Source organism: Mustela nigripes, chromosome 12 (assembly GCF_022355385.1).
Source record: "Mustela nigripes isolate SB6536 chromosome 12, MUSNIG.SB6536, whole genome shotgun sequence".
Lineage (NCBI taxonomy): Eukaryota > Metazoa > Chordata > Mammalia > Carnivora > Mustelidae > Mustela > Mustela nigripes.
In genome coordinates, this window is record NC_081568.1 from 104615421 (window position 1) to 104626350 (window position 10930).

The window sequence follows — 10930 nt, forward strand, 5'->3', positions numbered from 1 at the left end:
GAGATGAATTCTTACAGTATCTTGATCTGACATGCAGTGAGCCTGGTATCCTTATCGAAACCATCCTATGGCTCCCATGTTCGCTCCTTCCTGAGGCTGGTGGAAAGAGGAGGCAGCCTTTCTGTGCCCTCCCCACCCTCAAGTCTCCCCACCATGAGCTCTGCCATTGCTCTGAGAAAGCAGCATATCCAAAGGAAAGTTTCCTTAATCCTGCTAGTATCATCAGCCTGCTGGAAATCAAGAATCTAATTGCATCCCTTAGAAAGCTTATTACATTGTTGGGAGGACAAAAGTCATTACATGCAGAGAGCAGACAGATCCAGTGACGTGCTGAAGCCCGCACTTACAGCTCATGAGAGCCAGCCATCAAGTTTTGAGGAATTTTTTGAGCTAGTTGTCAAGCTGTTGATAGCCTGAAATTAGCCATGGTAAAAATATTTACACCACAGAAATTGGCAAACACTACAAAGCAGGGCACCAGAGAGCTGATCGTCAAACATTTACCAACACACAACTGGGTGGGTACACTATCTTGTCTTCTAGTCATCCCTCCTCAATATCTTGGAAATTGGTGTAGAAAGTTTGAAACTTTCAGACAACTTTTTATTTAAATGGAGAATTGCTGGGGCAACTGGGTGACTCCATTGGTCAAGTGGCCAACTCTTGATTTCAACTCAGGTCATGATCTCAGGGTCTTGAAATCCCAGCCCCACAACAAACAGGTGACAGGCCCCTAGCTGAGCAGGGAGTCTGCTACCCCTCTCCCTCTGTTCCCATACACACACTTTCTCTAAAATAAATAAATCTTTTAAAAAGATTCAAAATGGGGAAGTATCAGAAAAAATATACAGAAAAAGCTTCTTGACAGTGGTCTTGGCAATTTTTTTTTTTTAATATGATGCCAAGAGCACAAACAGCAAAAGCAAAAGTCAGCAACAGAACTACATGAATCTCAAAAACTTTTGCACAGGAAAAGAAACTGAATGAAAAGACAACCTACAGAACGAGAGAAAAATTCTGCAGACCGTATATCAGATAAGGGGTTAATATTCAATACATATAAAGAATCATACTACTCAATAATTTTAAAAATCTGATTTTAAAGTGGACAGAAGGGGCACCTGGGTGGCTCAGTGGGTTAAGCCGCTGCCTTCGGCTCAGGTCATGATCTCAGGGTCCTGGGATCGAGTCCCGCATCGGGATCTCTGCTCAGCAGGGAGCCTGCTTCCCTCTCTCTCTCTCTGCCTGCCTCTCTGACTACTTGTGATTTCTCTCTGTCAAATAAATAAAATCTTTTAAAAAAAATAAATAAAATAAAAAAATAAAGTGGACAGAAGAAGTAAAGAGTTTTCCAAAGAGGACATCAAAATGGCCAATAGGCCCATGAAAGACCCTCAGGAAACTTCACCAAGGGTGACAAGAATCAGCAGGGGCTGATGAGGATCTGATGAAAAGGGAACCCTTTTACACTGTTGGCGAGAAAGTAAACTGGTCCAATCACTATGAAAACCAATATCAAGTTTCCTCAAAAAATTAAAAATAGGTCTACCATACCATCCAAGCATTTCTGCTTCCGGGCATATACCCAAAGGAAAGGAAAACAGGAGCCCAACCTGGTATCTGCGCCCCCATGTTTACCACAGCATTAGTCACAGTGGCCAAGATATGGAAACAACCTGAATGCCCGTCAGTGGATGAGAGGATGGAAAGGGTGTGGTAAATATCCACAATGGAATATCGTTCAGCCCCAAGAAAGGAGAAAATCCTGACATTTGCCACAATATGACGGACCTTGAGCACAATATTCTAAGCAAGATAAGTCAGAGAAAGAGAAGTACTTACATATGATATCACTTACATGTGGAACCTAAAAACCTCAAACTCCCAAAACACAGAGTAAAATGGTACTTGCCAAAGGACGGGGGTGGGGGGGATAAGATTGATGGTGTTTAAGAGTACAAACTTGCAAATAAATAAGTAGTAGTAAATAAGTCACAGAGATCTGAAGTATAGTATAATGAGTATAGACAGTATTGTGCTACAATCATCAAACTACTAAGGGACTAAAACTTAATTATCCCAACTGCCAAAAGGAAAGAATAATTACATAACATGATAGAAGTGCTAAATATCACTACAATGGCCATCTTCTATTACAAAGGTCTCCAATTAACAAGTCATAATGCTTAAATGTACACATTACATGTCAAATAGACTAAATTAAAAAAGGGGGGAGAAGTGGAAAATTTTGTGAGAATCAGGAAACACTTGAGAAAGTCTAGCCCGATACCAGCCACACAGTATGAGAACAGACTGGCCTGTGTGGGCCCCTCTCCCCCATCCTGAAACCAGGACTTTTCAATGTTTATACCCAACCCTAGCGCAGAAACTCAAGTTTCTCTGAGTTCTATTCATGTTATTAAGGTCTTCATTTGAATCTTATTAAGAGTTGGAGCAACCCTCACTCACCAACTAGGATTAACTCATTCTATTAGCTATCTTCCTCCTGACTGTCCATTGAGACCAAGGGTCCTGAGGGAGGGAGGGAGGGGTGATGGGGAAAACAAGAAGGATGTCGCTGTGGGGAAGACCATACCAGGAGAGACTCCCACAGGATGTGGGGAGAACTCCTCGGGCAGGAGGAGGGCACTGATGCCATGAGGAGAAGGCCCAGGGGCAATGAAAGCAGGGGCAGAGAGAAAAAAAGAGCACATTTTGCCTTCATCCAACAAAAGGGAAGCTCTTCCTCCTCTTCTTCCAGGTTATTATCTCTATATCTGAGAACTATTACAGGTGACTGTCCTCAGATTAATTTTAATGCTGGGCTATGGAATGAAAGAGAATGAGAGAGATACAGAATCCAGTCACCCATTATTTAAGTATCTATAAGCATTCTTTATGACCCAGACTAGAAAGATAACTTGGAATAAATATACTGATACAGCTAAAAAGAATCTGGTCTGGAAGAAACTAGAGAACTAGGTCATTGAGGATACGAATCAAGGGGAGTAAGGTGTGAGGTACTCTTGTAAAAGGCCATATACTTAGGGTCCCTAAAATCACTGGGTTTATGAGCAGTCAGCCTTCCTTTCAAAGTTATGAACAAAATCCCCTGCAGTGTCCCCAGCTCCATATCCTACATCCTTGCCTACATCTTTGGCTAATAAATAACCTTAGTCCACCGAGAAGCTTACCCTAAATTTCTTGAGACAGTAGTTTCCTTAATGGGTCAGGGTTTTTTTACTCCTGAGAAAACTTAAAATTAAGTATAGAGACACTAAACCCACTATCCTAGTATTGTTGTGTAGTGTTTAAGAACTGTCTTTGAATATATGGTGTGTATTTTTTTTTTAGATTTATTTATTATAGAGAGTATGAGAGTGAGTGAATGCACGTTGTGGGGGGCAGAGGGAGAGAATCTCAAGCAGACCCTTTGCTGAGCATGGGAGGGGAAGATGGGGCTCCATCTCTCAACCCATGAGATCATGACCTGAGCTGAACCCAACTCAGGTCATTTAACCAACCAAGCCACCCAAGCACCCCTGAATATGTGATATTTAAAATACTGAAGGGGCACCTGGCTGGTTCAGTTGGAAGAGCACAGGACTCTTGATCTCATAGTTGTGAGTTTGAGTCCCATGTTGGGTATAGAGATTACTTAAATAAATACATTTTTTATTTTTATTTATTTTTTTAAAGATTTTATTTATTTATTAGACAGAGATCATAAGTAGGCAGAGAGGCAGGTGGAGAGAGAGAGAGGAGGAAGCAGGCTCCCTGTGGAGAAGAGAGGCTGATGTGGGGCTCGATCCCAGGACCCTGAGATCATGACCTGAGCCGAAGGCAGAGGCTTTAACCCACTAAGCCACCCAGGCACCCCAATAAATAAAATCTTTATTAAAAGATCTAAAAAAAAAAAAAGCAGCCATCCAAAAAAAAAAAAATCTTTTTTTTGCAACGAAGTGGATGGAACTAGAGGGTATTATGCTAAGCAAAATAAATCCATCAGAGAAAGACAATTATCATATGAACTCTCTGGTATGAGGAATGTAAGAAACAAGACAGAGGAGCACAGGGGAAGAGAGGTTAAAGTGAAACAAGACAAAACAAGAGAGGGAGACCAACTGTAAAAGAATCTTGATCATAGGAAACAAACTGACTGGCTGCTGGAGGGGAGGTGGAGTAGGGGATGGGGTAACTGGGTGATGGCGCTGACTCACACATGCTGAATTGCGCTCTGAGGGAGAACGCTCAGAGCCCACCCCCCCTCCACCCCCGCCTGAAGCCTGAATGCAAGGGTTATCAGGGAACAGGAACTATGAAAGGGAAATGGGGTCAGTGTCTTAAGGAGCTACCCCACCACTGTCTGAACCACCTGAAATGTAGATGATCTAAAGTGTAGGATCCTCTCTGGGTTTCTGGGACCTACAGAAAAGGAAAAGGAGAAAAACAGCTACCAAGAATACTGTTTGGACAAGTTAGACTTATGGGATGAAATCAGAGTTGCTCAAAAGGCAGCGGTGGGGGGGGGGGGGGGGATGTAGCAGAAGAAGAAGGAAAAGGGATTTCCCCGAGGCTGGAGGAGCAGAAGGGTGGTGGGGGCCCAGAGTGGCCTTGTCTGCCGCACCCCTATGTGGTATGAGAAAACGTGAGAAGCCTCTCAGGGGGTACCTGCTCCTGACTGTGGCCTGGGCACCCGGCCTACACCCCGCAGCAGTGCCCAGGGAGCCGCACTCGGGAGGACAGGCAGGCCCATCGTGAGGAGCGCCGAGGTAGACAACCCGAATAAAAGGACCACCTTCTCTCCCCATGCCCCATAAGTCCAGGGAACCCACGGATGGGTCAAGGAAGGAGTCCCATTAGGAACTGAATGCAGGCTGATGGAGTGAGAGAGCAGGGGGATGGAGCAAAAGCTGGGAGCAGGGCTCTGTTTAGCCCTAACAGACAGGAGCTGACAGAAGAAAAGTTAAGGAAGGGAGGACATGAGGGCCAGGGCCAAACCACCTGTGTTCCGGGGAAGGAAGGAGGCCACAGGGAGAACCAGGACCACCTCCAGGCCCCACACTCCCAACTCCAAAAGGTGTTTCTGGTGACACTGTCCCTCTAACCCTGTCACCAGAGGCCAAAGTAGGCAGACTTGGACCCTCTTTTCTGCAGAAAGAGGGAGTCTGCCAAGCATATCCACTCTTCTAAAACTCCTGTACCTCTGTAGTTTCTAGAAGAAGAAATGGAATAGAATCAAAGTTAAGAAAGTATCAAGGAGGGACGCCTGGGTGGCTCAGTTGGTTGGACGACTGCCTTCGGCTCAGGTCATGATCCTGGAGTCCTGAGATCGAGTCCCGCATCGGACTCCCAGCTCCATGGGGAGTCTGCTTCTCTCTCTGACCTTCTCCTCGTTCATGCTCTCTCTCGCAAGTAAATAAATAAAATCTTTAAAAAAAAAAATTATCAAGGAAACCAATCAACAGTTTAAACTGATTCAGCAGAATACTAGCTAAGAGAAGTATGGGTGATTAGATGATATAAATGGGAAAAAATAAAATGGAAGTCAAACAACCTCAGCTTTACCTCCTAATTCACATCACCAAGGTTGGACCGCAGCTCAGTTCCTTGAGCCCCTACAAACTGACCTGGATGAGTCAGCTTCTACTATTGGATTTGTTTCTAAAACTGAAAGATGCCTGTGTTTAGGGAATAGAAGATATTTGCAAATGACACTACAGGCAAAAGGCTGATATCCAAGATCTATAAAGAACTCCTCAAACTCAACACTCAAAAAACAGATAATCACATCAAAAAAATGGGCAGAAGACATGAACAGACACTTCTCCAAAGAAGACCTGCAAATGGCTAACAGACACATGAAAAAATGTTCATCATCATTAGCAATCAGGAACATTCAAATCAAAAGCACATTGAGATACCACCTTATACCAGTTAGAATGGCCAAAATTAATAAGACAGGAAACAACAAGTGTTAGAGAGGATGTGGAGAAAGGGGAACCCTCTTACACAGTTGGTGGGAATGCAAGTTGGTGCAGCCACTTTGAAAAACAGTGTGGAGATTCCTTAAGAAATTAAAAATAGAGCTACCCTATGACCCTGCGATTGCACTACTGGATATGTACCCCAAAGATACAAAAGTAGAGAAAAGAAGGGCCATCTATACTCCAATGTTTATAGCAGCAATGGCCACAGTTACCAAACTGTGGAAAGAGCCAAGATGCCCTTCAACAGATGAATGGATAAGGAAGATGTGGTCCATATCTACAATGGAGTATTACACCTCCATCAGAAAGGATGAATACCCAACTTTTGTATCAACATGGACAGGACTGGAGGAGATTATGCTGAGTGAAATAAGTCAAGCAGAGACAGTCAATTCTCATATGGTTTCACTTACTTGTGGAGCATAAGGAATAACAGGGGGACATTGGGAGATGGAGAGAAGTGAGTTGGAGGAAATGGGGCGGGGGTGGGGGAGATGAACCATGAGACACTGTGGACTCTGAGAAACAAACTGAGGGTCTTGGAGGAGCCTGGGGTGAGGGATGGGTGACCAGGTGGTGGGTATTAAGGAGGGCACGTATTGCATGGAGCACTGGGTGTGGTGCATAAACAATGAATGCTGGAACACTGCAAAAATAAAATAAAAATTTTTTTAAATGCCTGTGTTTGGACCAAGCCATGTTCTGCACCTAGAAATTCCACAAACAGCCACTGAGCCGAGTGATCCATGTTGGTGGGGGAACCCAGGTCTTGACCCCACCCTTGAGGGGCAACTCTTAGAAGTCACAGCTTCGGTTCCAAGTACCCTGAAGAAAAGATTCATTTCAAATCTTTACCCAAGCTATGATCTAGCACACAAGTCTCCCTTCACTAAGTTTACCTTGTTAAGTAGTATCAGAATTTTTTAAAGATTTTATTTATTTATTTATTTATTTATTTGAGAGAGAGAGAAAGAGAGAGAAGACGAGCATGAAATGGGTAAGGTCAGAGAGAGAAGCAGCCTCCCCGCTGCTCAGGGAGCAGGATGCCGAACTTGATCCCAGGACTCCAGGATCATGACCTGAGTGGAAGGCAGACACTTCACCAAATGAGCCACCCAGGCACCCTAAATAGTATCAGATTTATACATTATAAAACACAATAGGAAATCACTGTCGGGAACATATGTCTCAACAACAAAAAAAGTTTCCTAACTAAGTGTGAATATCTCTTACCATATCTGGGGGGGGGGGGGGTTCTTCTAAATAGCTGTGGTTGGTCTTTTGATAGAATGCAGTAGAAAAACAATGGAGGTCTAATGTCGAAGAAAAATTTATGGAAGGAAAATTCTCATTAAAAATGTTCTCCAGGGGCAGCTGGGTGGCTCAATCGGTTAACTGTCTGCCTTCAGCTGGGGTTGTGATCCCAGGGTCCTGGGATAGAATCCTGCATTGGGCTCCCTGCTCAGTGGGGACCCTACTTTTCCCTCTGTCCTTCCTCCAACCCCACACTGTTCTCTCTCTTTCTCTCTCTCTCTCATTCAAATTAATAAACAAAATATTTTTTAAAAAAAGAAGGAAAGAAAAAGAAAACATTCTCCATTAGTTTATTTTTAATGCATTATCCTCCCAAGAAGCCCATCTCACTCCCACTCCTCTTCCAACACACTTCTGAGGAACAGGGGTTGAGAACTAACATCTCAAAAGTCCCTTCCAGCGTGTGGTTTCTGTGAGCTGCTGGAGGATGAGTACTGTGCAGTATTTATCTCTGTACTCTGCCCTTTGCCCCTCAATAAAGCATGAGCCAAATCAGAAAAGCCATTTGCCTCAATCAAGCCCCAAAGAGACTTCAAATTCTTGTCTTTACATAGAATCCACGAGGGGGCAGCAATCCTCCAAAAATAGGCCTCGTCTTAGCAAGCTGCTCTTTTCTGGCTAAAAAACAACTCCTGAGGTTCATTAAAAATAAAGTAACAACTACAACTGATTACATACTTACTTTATTCTAGTATCAGCACTGTTAATGGTCCCTTACTTCAGATCCCTTATTTACCCAAACATTCAACTAAATCAAAACCGTTGCAACCACACATGAAAACAAAGGAAATTTGAATTCTTGCAAATTCAGCACTAAATAAATACTGAAGCCTCATTTTCTTTGTTTCCTTTCCAGAATTGCCTAGAGAAGACCTTCCTTGTTCCTCAGCCTAATTCATATGACACAGTCTTCTCTGTAAGCTGACTTCATCTGTCCATTCATCACTCACCACTCATCAGACAAGCACCTACTGAACAACAGCTGTGTGCCAGGCACTGTGCTAGACCCTGTAAGGGTCACCAAAAAATATAGGTAAAGCCAATTGGCTTTAGTCCAAGTCTTTGCATGAGTGAAAGCCATTTTCACTCAAATGCTGATAAGTGCGAAACTATAACCTGGTTTAGGACCTGATGAAATTTAAAGCAGCTGTGTGGATTCCCTTGCTCTTGGACTCTACCTGTAAAGCATCTGTCTACTGGAAGAACTCCTACTTCCTTAGTCCTGAGAGTTTTTAGCTAGGCCAAAAACAGCCTTGTCCTAAATGGCCCACCAGGTAGAGTGACTTTCCAGGGAACAAAGGGCAGCTTCAGTCAAAAACTGTTTGGCCTGCAGTGTTCTCATTATTCTTGGGGTTTTTTGTTTGGTTGGTTAAACTCTGCAACCATGTAGAACTCGGAAGAATTTGTGGTCCAAGATGGCAATCTAAGACCCTGAACTTACCTCCTCCACAGACACACCAAATCTACCCCATCTACAGAGTGACGCCTCCTGAAAAAGGGCTGAGGCCTGTCTGAGCGGCTTCCCCACAACAAATAATAGAGACCCCACAGAGAATGTCGTCAAGAGATGGAGACACAGTAACAAGGGGAACCCTCAGTCCCAATACCATAAACTGCCCTGGGGAGGGACGGTACCCAGAGACTATGAGCACATTTATACTCCCTGAGGTACAGAAAAAAAGCTATAGTTTAAAAGGGCAATTAGAGGGGCACCTCGGTGGCTTAGTGGGTTAAGAATCTGACTCTTGATTTCAGCTCAAGTCATGATCTCAGGTTCATAAGATCGAGCCCTGTGTCAGGCTCCACATGGAGTATGGAGCCAGCTTGAGAGTCAGTCTCTCCATTTCCCTCTGCCCCTATGCCCTGCTCACTTGCTCTCTCTCAAAAAAATAAATAATGGAATAAAAAAATAAAAAATTAAAGGGCAACCAGCATAAAAGGAACCACCCTAGAACCCTGCCAGACTGTGGGAGGGTTCCAGCTGCTGGAATGCTCTCAGGGTTAGAGGGACTGGTGAGCACCACAGTTTATGTCCCAACCCCCAGCTGGCCTGCCACCTCAGTGAGCCCCAGATCCCCCAGCTCATTCCATAGCCAACCATCCCATGAAGGTGGCCCCAGCATGGTGCCCATGGAAACACCCCTGATTAGTCACTTCAAGATGGCACAGGTTGCAAAACCCCCTGGAACACTCCAGGCCTACACTATTTTGTCCCCAGATGACCTGCCAGGCACCGCCAATGCAGTGCAACCCACGGCCCTCAGGGACACACCAACCTTGGCTCCAGTCACCCTGGCGGGGCACCACCTACACAAAAGACCCAGTCCTCTGGCCTGTGCCCACCTCAGCTCCAGTCTAATGCCTGAAAGCTCCCTGCACAAGACAACCTGAAACAGCCTACGGCTTGTACCCACTTCAGAGTCTGCTATCTTGCCAGAGTACCTTCTGCAGAGAGAGTCTCAGGACCACTCTGGCCCCATGCCTACTTCAGTTCCAGCCATCCCAACAGGGCAGCCTAGTACAGAGTATCCCCAGATGCCCAACCCATGACAGCAACAGCTCCAGCCAACCAACCAAAGTCACCAGGAATGCACAGTCTTCACAGGGGACAACCATACACAAGACGATTCTCTCAAGGTTAGAAGTAGATGTTCCAGGTGCCTGGGTGGCTCAGTCAGTTAAGCATCTGCCTTCAGGTCAGGTCATGATCCCAGCTGGGATGGAGCCCTATGTCTAGCTCCCTGCTTAGCAGGACACCTGCTTCTCCCTCTCCCACTCCTCCTGCTCCTGATCTCTTTCTTTCTCTCATGCTTTTTCTCTCTCTCTCAAATGAATAAATAGAATCTTTTGAAAAAAATAGAAGTAGATGTTCCACCTAATGCACAGAAACACAGAAAGTTGAGCAAAGTGAGGGAACAGAGGAATATGCTCCAAACAAAAGAATGAAACAAAAGCCGCTGAACTAGAAGCGAAATGGAGATAACCAATCTACCTGATAAAAAGTTCAAAGTAATGGTCATTAAAATGCTAAAAGGACTGAAGAGAAGAGTGGATTAACTCAGTGCGAATTTCAAGAAAGAGATAGAAAATATAAAGCAGAAGGAATCTGACTTGAAGAGTACAATTACTGAAATGAAAAATACAGTAGATGGAATTAACCGTAGACTAGAGGATACAGAAGGACCGATCAGTGATCTGGACGGCAGGACAAGGGAAAACACCTAAGCAGAACAACACAAAGAAAATGGGAATTTTTTAAATGAGCATAGGAAAGCCTGAGAAGGTGGCAGAGTAAATAGACCCTAACCTTGCCCCATCCCATGGATACAACTAAGTAACACTCACATCAGCATAAATAACCCAGAAAATAACCCGAAGACTGGAGGAATAAACTCCACTAGTGAAGACTGGGAAGAGGCCACATCAAGAAAGGTAGAAAGGGGGGCACCTGGGTGGCTCAGTGGGTTAAGCCGCTGCCTTCGGCTCAGGTCATGATCTCAGAGTCCTGGGATCGAGTCCCGCATCTGGCTCTCTGCTCAGCAGAGAGCCTTTTTCCCTCTCTCTCTCTCTCTGGCTGCCTCTCCGTCTACTTGTGAATTCTCTCTGTCAAATTAATAAATAAAATC